General features: G+C 41.3%; 1 protein-coding gene across 2 annotated transcripts in view; it reads right to left on the minus strand.

Annotated features, from left to right (window-relative positions):
* Positions 1-16,926, minus strand: part of CDH13 (cadherin 13) — a 684,692-nt gene that overhangs the window by 156,205 nt on the left and 511,561 nt on the right. The gene's annotated exons all lie outside the window — the stretch shown is intronic.

Raw genomic sequence — 16,926 nt, forward strand, 5'->3', positions numbered from 1 at the left:
ACCACATACAAATGGAAGCCAGTTCATCTTGCCACAGCCTAATGATTACCAGCTTGTGTGTTGCAGAGGTGGGCTTTCGCACTGGTAATGCCAGTGTTATGGAATGCACTCCATGCTGAAATATGAGCTGCCCCTGTATAAGGGTATTTCTCTGGCTTTTGAAGATGACACAGGCATTCCATTGACCTCATGACCCAACTCCCCTGTTTTAATTCTTGTGTCATTTTATTGCCTATTTTAATTTGTGTGTAACTGATTTTTTATACTTGCAAACTGCTTTGAAGCCTGTTATGGAATTAAGCAGTATATAAATTTGTTAATAAAGGTGATGATAAAGATGGAAGGCGTATTGAAGAATTGTGATCCAGATTGATTGGAATTTGACTATCTGGAAGTTATGGAGACAAGGGGAGCTCTGTTCTTCCATCCAGGAACCCCCACAAGCAAATGAATGAACCCTATATGTGTCCTGGAAACTGGTAATTAGAGGCAGAGCTACCATTTCACTATCATACCCACTGAATATTACTCCCCCAAGAGGCTTATCTTCCGCTTGCTGTTCTGGTGCCCCAAGACATTCATAATTTAAGTTTTTTGTTTTTTTTAAGAGGTCATTTATGGTTGGCAAACAACCATGGGATGCAGGTTTCCACCTGGTCTTGGTTGGAGAGATTCTTCAGGCTGTTGCCTAGCAACCTGGAAGGACTTCTTTTTTTCTCTTTTAACATGTCCAGAAGCAGCAAATTAGGTCAGCCTTGGGGCTATTGCTCTGCAAGGGGGTAGCCCCCAAAGGAAAATGACGCTCCTTCTGAGAGCTGTATCCAGATTCTGAATTTATTCAAGGGGTTTGGGATCTGAGAGGGAATAGACTAAACCCCTAAAGAAATTACTTGTGATATTATACATGCTTGGTATGGTGTGATTTTTTTAATATAAAAAATAAGCAAACAAAATAAAATACAGAAAAAACTCCCCCCCCCCCATTCCAGCTCTTTCCCATGAATTTCTAAGCAAGGGGTGGGGGCAGAATGGCAACATTTAAACTACTTGTTAAAGCCCCTTCAAAGTGAGGAGATGTGGGGAGAGTATTAGACTGGGGAACAAATTTGGAAACATGTTTCTTGAGTTTACTGCCCGGAGCAATTTGTAAAGCAATTTTCTACCATGAAGTGGAAAAGTTGCACAAGTCACAAAATAGAAAACACACACAAAAACATGTTGCCAACACTTTCTTTCCTTCCCATTCCCCCCCCCCCTGAATTTTTTCTGTTTCTTTTTCTTTTTCCTGGCCATTTGTTTTGCTGTTTGCGTTCCCCAACCCCACAGCCTGTAGGAGATAATGAATGTATTTTTTTTAAGGCAGAAGAAAAGGCAGATAAATAAAGTATGCAGAAAAGCTTTACAGAGAAAGGTTTGCTATGACAGCACCATTCTTAAAATAATGTGGCTTTATCTGAACATCTGGGACAAGCTGAACTAAATGGATGGGATTATTTAACTATAAAACTTGACAAATTGCATCTTTTTGTTGAAATCAAAATGAACACACTGTTCAGCATTTACTCCTCATATTAATCTGTTGTCAATGGTTTCTCTTTACTTTTCTTCAAATATGTTAAAACTGTGACCCATAAATGTCATGTAACAGGCAATCCTATTAGTATTCCCATTTCCCCAATTCATCAGGAATGGTTTTTGTGGCTTGGCATGGTGGGTATGTGTGCAGCCAGCTCCCAACCTCAGCATACCAGACTGAGTAGTTTCCCACCCCTTGTGGTCAACACTGGATGCTGGGAAATCCCATAAGTTATAGTCAATCAGCATCCAGCATCATAGAATCATAGAACTGTAGCACGGGAAGGGACAATGGGGGGTCATCTAGTCCAACTCCCTTCAATGCAGGGATCTTTTGCCCAATGTGGGGCTTCAACCCATGTTCTACCATCTGAGCTATCCTAAGCATTTTCCATTCCGCCCTGTGTCCAACACACACAGCACTGTTTCCATTCTGCTGCAGTTCTGCCTAAAAAACCCCACACGATTCATCTCACTGTTTGCTGTAACTGTAAATTATGTAACTTACACAAGTAACATAATTATGAACACTAAGCAAGTTAAGTTGCCATTACTTTACTCTATTCCAATTCACTTCAATGCAAATTGGGGTAGGGGAAAGCATAATTGATTGTATGCAACAACAGTGAATACCAATCATATTCACTGTATTGATTTTATCCACCTGTTGGAATTCCCCGACATCCCTACTCAGTGTTGTCCAAAGTGGCAACAAATCATTAAGACCACAAATCATCAGATATTGCTGGGAAGATTCTGCTTGCAGGGATCTCTCTCCCTCCCCTTGAGATATACCAGTGAATTTATTTAAATCTAAATGCTGCTGTTCCCACCATATGGCACTCTCCAAGTAGCTTAAAATAAAACTGCAAATAGATAAGAAAACATTATTCAGTTAAACTCATGAAAATATATATAATTAGCTCTTTTTAGAGCCCTGTTCCTATTACTAGCTTAATATCATAAGCCCCATCTTCACTGTATATTTAAGACACTTCAAGCACTCAAGGCTTTCCCCAAAGAATCTTGGGGTGTATAGTTTATGGTTTAGCCATCAATCCCTCTTCCCAGTGAACTCTGGGAAATGTTGCCATCACTAACTCTTGTGGGTGAGAATTCCACAGTTTAGCTATGTGCTGAAAGAGGCCTGAGTTGGAGAACTGAATTCACTATGTGAGATTCTAGATCAGTGTTTCCCAACCTTGGGCCTCCAGCTGTTTTTGAACTACAACTCCCATCATCCCTGACTAGCAAGACCAGTGGCAAGGGATGATGGGAATTGTAGTCCAAAAACAGCTGGAGGCCCAAGGTTGGGAAACACTGTAGATTATCCCCACTTTCAGGTGGGATTCCATTGCCAGCAAATTCAGGCTCTGTTGTTATAGTTGATCAGGAGGACTTCTGCAACAAACCCACTCCTCCACCCCCACATATCAGACATTTTGCAATAAGGAAAGTGACAGAAAGATGCAATAATGCAGGACAGTGCACGGCAACACTTGCCTTAATGCAACATATTCTTAGCCTCCCCACAAAGACATCCGAATGAATTAAACAGCCACAGTGGTCTAATCTCCCTGCAAACAAATTAGGATGAATGTTCAATAAACAGGCTTCCTGGAAGTGCCCTCTTAGGCCATCTTCCCCCATGAAGTTAATTCAAAAACAACTCTTATGGTGCCCATAATCAGGTTACTTGGATTGCCGTTCTTATTTCCCCCCATTAACTCTTAATGTTTTTGTCACTGCCCTTCACACACGCCTACATTTTTCCCTTTCTCTTTCTTCAATGCCAGCTGTTTCTCCTTGTTCATTTCAAAGCTACTATCAGATCCCCGACTCTGTCAATATTTGAATAGCATTCATATTTACATGTAAAGCGATTCAATATATTTGCCTGACTTCCCCTCCTTCCCTCCCCCCTTCTATATGTTGTAACTTAGCACTGTGAGGGAGGGAGGGAGGGAGGGAGGGGGCCTAGTGTCAATGCCACTTTGCTAATAAAATAGATATACAAAATACCCTAGTATGCTTTTCATAATGCATTGCATGATACCTTTTCCAGATAGTGTCAGTTTTTTTCAGAGGTATTTGATAGTAAAAAGGCTCAAGTATTTATAAAGTTGCCTCTATCATCACTCTGTGCTGCAACATTTACAGTAAATATTGGATCCATTAGGTTTATCTGCCGCAGTATAATATCCAGAAATTTAATTTATCTGTCCTGAAAAGGATTTGAAGGAAAAGGGGGGGGGGGCAGGCAGCATTGCTATGAAGATGGAAGCAACCAAGCTTATCTCTTCTCGACAAACATCATCTACATTCCAAATTTGTATTTCTACATTCATGCTGGCTTCTTGTGTCTGGACTAAGCAGCCAGAAAAATAATAATAATACACACATCCCTATATTTTCACAAAGATTAAAACAACAACAACCACCCAGAAGTCTTTTTGTGTCCTCTGGAAGCTAATGACCCCCCCCCCAATGAAATGTAAATCCCATTGTGTTTAAATAGGTTACTTAGCTAGATGTTGCAGATATTGGATCATCTTAAAGGATGGTCCTGGTTCTGGGTGGGCCCACAACACAGTTCCCTGGCATGGGGGGAGTGATGACCTTTACTCCAGGGTGGCACCACGATCACCCCAGGCCTCTTTTGGCCAATCGTGATTGAGTGGGGTGGTCATGGGGGGTACAAAAGTGGCCGTGCGATGTGTGCTGAGCACCTGCTTCATTCTGCCAAACACCAGCCCACCCTCCCTTTTGTTTTAGGTGCCCTCTGGCCTTGCTTTGGACTTTGGTTGGTCACCTGTCTTGGGCTGGGGGCCGGGTAGGAATTTTTTGGACTCCAGCTCCCCTTAATCTCAGTAAGCATGGGCAATGGCCAGGGCTGATGGGAGTTGGAGTCGAACCACCTCTGCAGGGCTGCAGATTCTCCATCCCTGATCTGGTCACTACCATTTGTTAACTGATAAGAGAAGGAGGACAGGACAAGGTTTCCAACTGCAAGTCAGGGAAGCTTCCTCTTAAATGTTTGGGACATCCTGCTTAACATTCTGCTACTGCTGTGGCTTCTGGCTGGGAGGCAGATGGCCTCGTCTGACAGATAGGGAAGAAGGGAATCCTGCTGATTTAGAAAGCTGTAAATGTTTACTTTGTTTTAAAACAATTATGACCCATCCTAAATTAAGTTGTACACGCTCTCCCTCCTTTGTAACTGCCTTGCTGAAAGCCGGCTTTAATTGAATCTACAGCTTTCCACTCAGATGTAATTGCCCTTTCGGCACTAAGGTGCTTATAGAATTTCTGACAACCACTCCATAAGACAATCACGCTCTGCTCCCTGTGTTATGTCATTTTGAATTAGAAGGATGCTGCTCCTTTGTTGACAGAAAAAGAAAAAGAATTTTTTTTAGTAAAATCCTTCGCAGACAATCAAACATACATATTAATACAAAGAATTCAGAAATGTGAAGTGTGCTTCCTGAAAAGTAGCTTCCTTTGTACAGATGAGAATTAAATCTTGACAGTGGGATTCTTATATTTTGAAGGTCATCTCAAAGGAAAAACCTGACATCAATAGGCTGGGGGTGGGGGATCAAGAAAAAACATATGGAATGTTTCATTATGAGGCAACTATTGGTGATATTTCTTTTTGTTAAAGTTATAACCAGTATTTTCTCAATGAGAACAGGCCTCCATCTACAAAGGTCAAATGCAGAAGGTTGAGAGCATCCCTCCAAATCAAAGGGTCCTGCAAATCTAGGGCTGCCCCCTGACCACCACCCTTTGTCTAGAAGGCTTCCTAGGAGATGCTTCTTTCATACGAGTGGGTTCATGTCTATTTCTCTAAAAGCAGCTACTAGGCTGTCTCTTTTTAATGCTTCTTCTTTGAAATAACTCAACAGGCACAACACTTCCCCATCTCAAGCAAAAATAACATAACTACATCATATTTGCATAGAAAATTAGGAAATGGGCTTATGAGTGCCACAACCCCAGAGTCGCCTGCATCTGGACTTAACTGTCAGGGGTCCTTTACCTTTACCTTTTAATATTGACAATTGATTGAACCTGATACATTCTACCTCCACAAATTTTAATTTCTACCTCCACTGTCAAAGGCAGTGTGGCCCTGAGACCAGTTGTTGGGAATCGTAGGTGTAGCAAGTACGGCTACACTTGGGTTCTATTTGCCGGCACCTGCTTGGTCACTGTGAAAACATGATACTTGATGGGCCATTGGCCCGGTGAAGCAGGATTCCTCCTAAATTCTTATGTTCATTTTGAATGCAGTGCATATGCTCTGCCACTGAGCTGTGACTCTTCCCAAGCACCATAGTTAAACTACAGCTGCCAAACCTAGGTACCAACTTGGCATCTGGTTCGCCACTATGAGAATAGGATGCTGGGCCTTTGACACTCTCCTTATTTTGCTGTGTTTCCCACCTTTAGAAAGGGGTGTGGATAAATAGCTTGTTAGAAGCAGTAAAATCCTGCTTGTAGGCCTCATACTTTACTGGAAACAAAGTATGTTCAGAACTGTCATTTCCTACCATGGAGCATGGGTGCTAATGCTGTTGTCCTGAATTAAACTGGACGGCAGAGGCAACTTCAGTGCAATGCTCCCTGACAGGAAATGATGCTATTTGCAGACTGGGTGGGGTTTTGTTATTGGTCTTGGAGGGGTTTTTGTGGGAGAGGAAGCATTCAAAAGTAGTATCCCCCAGATGCCGTCTGAAATCCACCCCCATTCTGCAGCATGTGTTGACTCAGGGGAGGCACTTCCAAATTTCATACCCTTAGGAACATCAAAAGATGCTTTATACCATGTCAGACAGTTGGACCATCTAGATTCTAGATCAATACAACTGATGATGGCTCAATGACTGGAAGCAATCTCCAGCATTTCAGGCAAGCATCTCTTCCAGCCATACCTAATGATTGAACCTGTGGTCTTTTGTGTACAAATTAGGTCTTTTACCATTTAACTTTACCCACCCTCCCTCTCTCTCTCTCTCTCTCTCTCTTGCAAGGTTCTGCAGAACTTGGATTTCAAAAGTGGTCCCTTTTCTCATTCTTTTAAAGATCCTTTCTTTATTCTGACATCTATTTCATATCTGCAGAATCCTGCTTTAATACAATATTGCACAAAGACAACATTTGTGGATAGATGCATGCTTCCATACCATCTGCAACCATCTAAATCCTCTCTGGATTGTTATGGAGGGGGGAAGGATGAGAGCACATTTAGAAATAATTTCTAATTAAAATACTTTCTTGTCAAGAAGAAGAAAATTAAATTTTAGCTCTAGGAGGAAAAGAAAATGAGCCACGTCATGTTTCATTTTCTTCAGTCCACAAGCTGTCACCACAGCTTTCTTCTGAGGAGAAGTTATTTGGAGATGACATAATTAAAATCCTGGAATGGCAGTTTTAAATATATATGACAGTTGTTTATTATATTGATATACAACCAGGCCCAAAGGAAAAGGAAAGGAAAGGAAAAAGAACCCCACCTTCTTTCTGGACTAAACTATGGTAGATTCCGGAGCACCACTTAAGCAGTCTACACTAACATGATGTATCTCATCATTTTTAAATGGCTAGTAAAACAGCATCTGGTGGAAATCTCTTCTGCTATTAATGTCACTGCCTTGGACCAACTGGAGATCTCTGGCTGAATGAATAACAAATCAGCAAAATGTGTCACAAAGTAAAACCCGGATTCTAAAAAGGAAGATTCCATTGAAGTTCATCCACCATCTTGGTCCTGGAGATGGGAATAAACATCTCCTGAGGCTGACATTCCCCAGGCAAGTTTCTTGTTTCATACCACAATTCCAATTTCCCGTATTCTATTGTGTGTTAAGTGTTTATAAATGGAAGCACATCCAGCAGGCCACCCTTTGGAAATCATTTGTATGTATTTTTTCCATGACCTCTGAGTCACTGCTTCAGGAGAAGGGGTACCCGAAGGTCCTGGAGTCTCATGGTGTAGGCTGTGGAGACCCTAAAAATAGATCCTGACACCAATCTAGGACGTAGTTGCCTAGATCCACTTGAGTCATAGCCCCCTTGCATTGGCACCCTGCGGTCCTGAGGAATACCCATCCACTGAAGCTGGTATTTGCATTGTCAAAATTGCATCAATAATCCTCTGAAGTTGTGTCTACTTTGGCCTAGTATATGTACACTTTCCCTTCAGCATTGTTAAAGTTTTAAACACCTTGCCTGCATGTAAGCCCGATGCTTCAAAGTGCTGAAGCAATTGCAAACACTTCTTTTTTTGCTAGTTCCTTCAAAATTCCACAGCTACATTTTAATCAAGATTCCAAAGCTATTTATTTGTTCTTGCTCATAATGGTGAAAAGCACTCAAGTCGGCAAAATCTCGCACGTATTCATGTTTTATAAATGATTCTCCAGCTGATTCAATGTGTTTTGAAGGGGGAGAAAAGTTCTCTGATCCAAGAGAAAAATCAAAAGGAAGCCTTGATTGACATCCTGGAGATTTCCCCAGCACCAGCACCATTCTTTAGGGTATAATTCAACAATTTATATATATCTAGCTCTTTTCAAGGAGAAGGCATTTATGTCACAAATGTCTGTCAATATTTCTCTCTGTTTTAATTGCACCAACTTATAACTTTAAAGAACATAATTAGGCACAATGCATAGCTGCCTTATTAGTCATACATAGCTTTCTCAAACCACCTTTTATTGAAGCATCAAAGACATGAAACATACATCCCTCTATTGCTGTAAGAATGTGGGATGGATTTAAAGCTTGGCCCAATGACCAGATACATCTGCAATAGACTTGAAGACCACAGCCAGAGAAAGTATGCTTTCGAATTGCTGGGAACCCCAAGTGGAGAGAAAAAATTGTTCTACTCAAGTCCTCCTCACAGGGTTCTCAAAAGCATCTGGTTGGCCACTGTGAAAACGGGGCTGGGCTAGATGCGCCATTGGCCTGATCCAGCAGAGCAGACAGTACTGAGCTAGCCAATGATGGGAAGAGGCCTTTGTGCCAAGTAGGAATGCTCAAGGACTTTGTTCAATCTGCATTTTTAAGTTAATTTCCTTGAAGAGTAATGTGGAACCTCCAGCTTGTGCAAGTCTGTGCAAGTGCTGAAGATTAGTTGTTTGCAAAATCAAGGTGTGACATCATTGTGATATCAGGTGACTGACAAGTGGCCAACCCCACCAGCCTGTCAAACTTGGCCCATGGTGGGAGAGATCAATGATCCAGCTCAACTATGCTGGGTTGCACATGGATTGGATGGAACACGTGCATTTGGGTATAAAATACATGCAAACATGTATTTGGCAAAACAAAATAATTGCAAAAAGTATTATTATTTATTTTTATTTTATTTAAAAAGAATATTGATGTGGACATAGAATTATGAATCAACAGTTGAAAAAAACTGACAAATTGCTTTTTAGAGTGATCTGCAAGTCTCAACAATAAACCCACACATATGCCAACAAAGAGGGAGATGAGCTTCATTGGTTTGCTTCAGAGCTCATTACTGCATCTAGTTTTAGAAATTAGCAGAGCTGCCACACTGGAGAGGGTTTGGATGAGACCAAGGCATCCATATACCCAACTGTGCATGGTTACACTGGGCTCTGCCAGTGTGGTGGTGAAGCTGTCTACCATTATGGAGCTCCCAGTTGTCCTGACCTAAATTATGGGTGGGTGGTTGCCAGTTTATACCACTGAAATGGGGAGTTTAAGGGGCTGGGGAAGAATCTGGGTCAGCCAAGGATCAGATGAATGATAAACCATCCAGGTATTCAACTGAAGCCCTTCTGCCATGCCAGCTTGGAGCTAGCACAACAAAAATACTGTTCTGGTATTTTCCACCCTGGTGGGCATGAACAATAGGGCTCTGTTTGTGACAGTGGGTTTGGATAGCTCTTAAGCACCATTAAAAAAATTCAAGACATGAAACATTAGAAGTTAACCAAGGGTTCAATTTGAAGTTTTGTGGAAGTCAATAGAAATGACTCTGTAAAGGTATGGTTTGGGGCAGGTTTGGAGTATTTTTATATCTGTTCGTTTCCATGCCCCTTGAAGGAGTTCGGGGTCAGTGGATGTTCACCAACAGCCTGACTAAATGAAAGAATCAACTATTTGGAAGTTGTTTTACTTCCAGTCTGTATTCAGGTCAAACAAAAATCTTGAGAGCAGATAAATCCATAATTTCATCCTGCATTTCACCTCAGATGACTTTGTGATAGCATATCAAGTCAGCAGTAGCCAGAATGGTTCATGTCTCTTCAGAGCACAGTGGGAACCTTTTGAAAAAAAGAAAAATAAGAGCCTAACCTCTCTCCCCTGAAAGATGAGGAAAAAAATAAGCAATGAGGAGGGGGGCACCTCAAAGGAATAAAACTAGATTTTATGCAACATCAAGTGTGCAAAGTTCTCATGAAGCTATACACTTTGCAAAACTGAGTAGTGTAGCATTTATATAGCACTTCAGTTTCAAACTACTTCACAAGCATTATCTCAGTGATCCTTTCAACTGTACTGTAATATGGGCCAGTAGAATATCTATAGGGTAATAAACCAAGAACATAGGCGGCTAACCTGTGGCCCTCTAGACATGGCTGCACTCCAACTCCCACCAGCCCCAGCCAGCATTGCCCATTGATAGGATGATGTGAAGTGCAGTTCAACAACATCTTGAAAGCTAGATGTTCCTCACCACTGGTCTAGAATCACCAAGTGAGTATGTGACTGAGATGAGAACTGATATGGAATGCTCTCCCCAGGGAGACACACCTGGCACCATCCTTGTCAGTCTTTTGTTTAGCCAGGTCTTTGGTTAACTAAATTTGTCTCCTGTGAGGTGTTCATCTTTTAGTGGGTTGGGGTAGGACTTAGCCTTATTAAGAAATTGCTGAACGAGCATTTTGTGTACTTTGTATCATTCATTTCTTTAAAATGTCCTTCAATTGCTTTAATGTGTTTTATTTTATCTTGTCAGACTGCTTTGAGAATTTTTGTTGTATAAAGTAATGGATAAATGCAATAAATAACAGCTTTCTGGATGGTGACTTATGCTTTTAGACACTATGCTACATCACCACTCTAAGATACATTTTCTAACAAAATATACATCAAACTTAAAGGCTCTGTAATTCTTACATCATCATCTATCTTCCCAACAACTCTCTAAGACTTCCTGAAGACCATGGTCAGAAGGGGCTTGTACTGTGGTGTCCCACAGCCAAATGTTCAGAAGAACGTAAGAAGAGCATTTCTAGACCAGACCAATAGCCTGTCTAGTCCAGCATCATATTTCCTACAATGGCAGATCCCCCCCCCCAAAAAAAGCTCACAAGCAGGGCACAAAGACATTCACCCTCTTCCCCTGCAACTAGGAATGTAAGAACACAAGGAAATCAGTGCTGAATCAGAACAAAGGCTGTTTAGTCCAGCATCCTGTTATAACAGTGGGTAACCAGTTATCTATGGGAAGCAGGACCTGAGTGCAAAGAAGCACTCTCACCATTTGTGATTCCCAGCAACTGGCATTCAGGAACATGCTGTCTCCTTCAGTGGATATGGTTAATAACCATCAATAGCTTTATCCTCCATGGATTTGTCCAATCCTCTTTTATGGTCATCAGAGTTGGTGGCCATCTCATTGTTTAATTACGCACTATGTGCAGAATCACTTGTCTGGTATTCAGAAACATACTGATTCTGATTCTGGAGGGAGCATATAGTCATCTTGATCATTAGCGACTGGCAGTCTTGAATGTGGGGACATGAGAGGACTCTACAAATAGCAATTGCTACGTTCCTAATAGAAGTAAATGGCAAAAGATGTTGTGTGAATAATGTGTGTTTCCTCCTTCAGTGCTCTTAAGCATCATGCAAAGTGGTCACTCACCGATCGCCCCATGGGAAGGTGGATGTGTTCTCAATGCATGCAGTTCACTGCTGAGGACATCAGTTTAAAGCAAACCAACTTAAGTCACCAGTTCCAGACTTAGCACAATGGAGATATCAAGCCCATTATACACTTCTCTGAATTTTGTGATGTTGCGCTGGTTAAGAAAAATGCTCACAAAATGTGTATTTTATGGAAAGATGCATATGCTGGGGGAGGAATGTGTACAAAATGCATACAAAATGCCTACTTTAGGGGAAAGCATACATAATTTAAATGCAAATGTTTAGTAGTTTACTTTTTGGTGGGAAAAAAATACGATGAGACATACCCATGATTGAACACATGTGCAACTAGCAAGCTGCTATAATCATCCTCCTAAGTGAACCCACAACTCACTTATGGGTCACATACTGCTGCTGCTGAATGAGGTGGCAATCAGAAGAGCATTTTTCAGAACTGTTCGTGTTTTCATCTAATAATAATTTGTCCTAAGCTATTGCCTTGAACAACACAGAAGTTTAATGGGATTCCTTCAGAACCCCATGTCTATGCAGTTGTGTAGAGGTGACTTGGTGAGTCACTTTATCCTTTGTTTAGGTGGTCTGAAACTCTTCATATCATAAGGTGAACCAATATGCGAGGCACCATCCAGGATGTTGGCTCATCATTGGATGCCTTCCCTATAAAGAGTGGTATGAAATAGGGTTGGAGCTGTGTTCTTGCTCCAACACTCTTTGACATATTCTTTGTTGCCCTCCTATGTGTTGAGCTTGACTGAAGACATTGTGTACATCCATACAAGGAGTGACAGGGATCTGTTCAACCTGGAACATTTCCATGCCAAGCCAAAAGTATGTTGGGTCCATATCTAAGACATATAGTTTGCAGATGACCCAGCCTTCACAGCACACTCCAAGGAAGCTCTACAGAGACTCACCAGCCATTTTGCCCAAGGCTACATGGAGTTCGGCCTTAACACCAGCCTGACGAAGACCAAAATCCTGGGTCAGAATGCCGTCAGCACACCACACATCAGCATGCGTGACCACATGCTTGAGACGGTAGATGATTTTGTCTACCTAAGTTCCACCATAACCAGCAACATTTCCATTGATACTGAGCTGGGCAAGTGTATTGGCAAGGCAGCTATGGCAATGGCTTGCCTCTTTAAAAGGGTATGGGAGAATGTGATGCTAATAGCCAATACCAAGATGAAGATCTACTAGGCTTGTGCGTTGAGCGTGGTGCTTTATGGTAGTGAGTGGTGGACAACTTACACCCGCCTTCCGCATGTGCTGTGTCAGGAAGATTTGGGGTATCACATGACGGACAAAGTCTCAAACAAAGATGTGTTCTCCCAAGCTCATATTCCCAGCGTGTTTACATTCCTGTCTCAGCAATGTCTACACTGGCTTGGTGTACAGGGAGCTGGCTTCATGCAACAGATGTCATGGACTGGATAGATGCAGAGTAGTAGTGGGATGCACCAGCCCAAGGGCAACCTGTTTACGATCCTGGAAGGCACTAAGGTGATCGTAAAAGAGTTGCACCAAAGTGCCTCCGGGAGAGTGTGCCTGCTATCATAGGAAGCAGTGGCAGTGGCATAGGACAAAGCAGGAGGCAAAAAGATATGAGCAAGTGGGTGGGCAAAAGGTGGCAGTGGCAGGATGACTGCGGGGGGGGGGAGGAGAGGTGGAGGTACACCTGCTAATTAATAAGTATTACATTTATAATATACTTTGGACACATATGAAAAAAGGTTATCACACATAGAAAACTCACAAGTTCAGTATTCTTGTTGAGTTCATTATTCAGATATGTGAAGATAAACACAGAGAGATCAAGAGAGAGAGAGAGAGAGAGAGAGAGAGAGAGAGAGAGAGAGAGAGAGAGACCACTAGGTTAAAGTATATTTTAGAAGGGAAGTGTAATTTCCTAGGAGAATTAACTGGTTTTGTGCTTGATACAGATAACATTTATTTGATGGGAAATACATATATGGTAGATTCAGATAATGGTTTTATCGTCATCGTGATCATTTATCGCTTGATAGCCTAGTCATCTCAGCATGAGATGATGGTTTGATCTCCTAAGAGCAACATCTTTTAATGGGGTTATCACTGCGTGAACAGATACCTAACAGGAATATTAGAATTTGGCGGCAGCGGCGGGGGTTTGTGTGTCCTGATTCCACAACCATTGTTGTGTGGTTTAGATATTCTATCTAATACTTGAGAATTTTTGGGGGGAGGGGGGGAGATGGCTGTCCTCATCCCTCCCTATGGGTTGTGTTTCCCCAGTGTTTAGGAACTCATATCTACACCCTGCCATTGAAGAACAGGATGTGTTCTGCAGTACACAGTTGCATGTTTGGGGGAGAGTGGGGGGGGGAGGAAGTGTTCAAGGATGATAGACAATTCTGTTAAAAATGGAAATGGGAGCAGAAATTGCTGGTGTTCATTTATTTGTCCTTTATCCCTTTGTCCAAATAATGCAATCGGTATTCCCCATTGTTTTATACAGTCCAAAAACAATGCATAATTGATTACGTCTCCCTGCCCCCCAACACACATTTGTGTTGTGTTTCCTTTGCACTGAAATGAATAGGGTGGAATGATGTAATGACATAATTTACATAATTACTTATGGAAATTACGTAAATTATTCAAGACAAACAATGTAGCTTTTTTTTTTTTTTTTTTTTTTGCAGAAGATGGAACAGAGTGGAACAGAAACAGTGTTGCTTGTGACAAATACAGGGAGGAGTGAAAAATGATGCCTTCTTTCATCCCTAGCAGAGCACATACTTTGCCTTCAAAAGGTCCCAGGTTCAATCTCTGGCATTACAAGGCAGGGCTGGGAGAGACTCCTTCCCTAAACCCCAGAGAGCTGCTGCCAGTCAATATTGACAACACTGGACTAGGCTCAGTATAAGCTCTCCTACTGTGAGTGCGGATTAAGAAGAAAGGTGAGACACAAGATTTAGCCCTACTGTTTACAAGAAAGAAAAAAATCAGTTCCTGGAGGAAATTACAGTACAAATTACACCTTTCACTTTCCTGGAAAGAAACAACATGTGGGTGGGTGTCATGAAACTGCTCTGTTAGCCAAGTTAACAATTCTTTATTCTTTGAGGACCTGTACATATTGCACTGTCTGAAAGAAGAGGCATTACTGCGGCAGAAAGGGGTGGAGAAAGAAACACAGAAAGTTCCACAAGTCGGCTCCTTGAACAATTAAGCTGCTATGACTATGATCTTACTCCACTGTCAAAGGCAGAATATCAATTTCTGGGAACAACAGATATGGAGAGTGCGAGTCTGAACTTCAGTGTCTAAAATCCCTGGGAGAGGACAAGGATCCTGAGATCACATTAAGGGTAGCCAAATTCTGTGTGATTGCCATAAAACTTAGGGAACAAATCTGTGCTATCATAATGATTAAAGCCTTAAATGATAATTTTAGGTTATATTTTAGTGACTAAGTTTTAATTTATATATTTTTTAACTGTTGCTATATCTGTATTGTCCCTGTTATACCCAACTGCAAATTCAAATGTATCCCTATCGTGTTTTATGACTTCCTTGATATTGTATGTGAGCTGGAACTGGCCTGTGACCGAAATAATAAATTCAATTCAATTCAACAGAGAGTGATGTGGTGATCCAGTTCTGCCAGTTTCCTATAAGCATGTGGTTGGCCACTGTGAGAACATGATGCTGGACTAGATGGGCTGTTGGCCTGATCTAGCAGACTCATATTTGTATGATGTTAAGGCACAGAACAGACACCTTTGTAGAGCCTTCAGTTTTTCATTCTTTTTTGTGGTATTAAATGCACATGAACAGCCTTCCTCATTTTTGGTATAGAACCCCCATTTCTGTTAATCTGGATCTGCCTAGGTTCCATCTACAGAATGTGATAGTAAAGTCCTGAAACAGTAGAATGGACTGTGCCATGTCAAACTGCCACTCTTTGAAAATCACACTTCTCAAAATTTTGCAATCCAGCCACATAAAGCTTACAAAAATAGTTATATTTTTAAAGCATGCATGTCTTAGTGAAAGCAACTAACAAAAATATATTACATTAGTAAAAGATGCATATAAAAATGTGAATATTAGACAAAATTGGATACAAAAATAAGTATATTTGGAGAAGGTCTCACTCAAATGCTGGGGAATTTTCATGAGGACTTCTACAAATAAATCTCAAACTGAGCTGGAAATTTCAAGAACGGAACTTTAGACTGGAAAAATGAGAAATGGAGAGAACCCAAAATCCACAGATTTGGCAATGCCTAGTCAAGTGTGTCAGTGTGGTGCAGTGGTTAGAGTGTTGGACTTGGACCTGGAAGTCCCAGGTTCAAATCCCCATTCAGCCATGAAGCTCACTGGGTGACCTTGGGCCAGTTACTGTCTCTCAGCCTAGCCTTCACTGTGTGAAGTACAAATAAGATAAGTTCTATTTAAAACACAGGTTGAACAAAATTATCCTCCATCCCTAGGAGGAGACCTGTGGGAAAAAGTTGATATCAATCCCAGAGAAATTATGCTTGGGCTCTGACAGGGATACAAGCAAGAGACAAACAGTAAAGTCATCTGCCATTCAGAGTGTGAATAAACCCTACATGCTGGCCTGTTCTACAAGATGCTTTATTCCACATCCAAAACCATGGGGTGTCCTTGAGATTTAACACTCATTTATGATGCTCCTGATGTGTTATATTGTTCATCCATCAGAGATTGTAATGGAAAAGAAAATGCACTCCTTATTAACGTCAGTCTTCTTTAAAAAAAAATACAATCTGACTATTAAACTACCTGTTGAAGTATGTGAAAGTGAAAAGGGAATGATAATAACATAATGAAAGGTTTGGAAGAGTTTTGCCAGCTAATATTTATGTAAATTAGGAGTGTTGGCATGAAGATACTTGCAAAGGGATTTTGTTTTATTTGTGTTTCCCATACTGGATTATGTAGAGATTTTCTGGAGCTCTTACTTCTGGATTTGGGAATACAAACTTGGAGGTCTTGTAATGCCTGCCTTAATCCCAAATTGAGTATTACAACCTCCCAATTATTATCCATCTTGGTTATTAATCTGAACTGGAGAGGAATGCTATTCCTTCTGCTCTCCTATCTAGTCAGCCCCTTCCTTCCTTCCTTCCTTCCTTCCTTCCTTCCTTCCTTCCTTCCCTGTTTCGATGGTACACAACTGCCACCACCAATAAAAGGCATACCAGGCTAAATGTCTTTAGGCTTTGAGCTACCTTCAAGCTGAAAAATTGGGGTTTCCAATCCTTTTTTATAGATCCTGGCCTATGGTCATGTTCACATGGCACACTGACTAAGCTTAGCACAAATGTGTGAAAATTCTGGTTCCTGAGGAGAAGAACATACAGTAGTTATTTTGTTCCTCCCTTGACT

This window comes from Podarcis erhardii, assembly GCF_964252035.2.
Source record: "Podarcis erhardii genome assembly, chromosome: 7".
Taxonomy (NCBI): domain Eukaryota; kingdom Metazoa; phylum Chordata; class Lepidosauria; order Squamata; family Lacertidae; genus Podarcis; species Podarcis erhardii.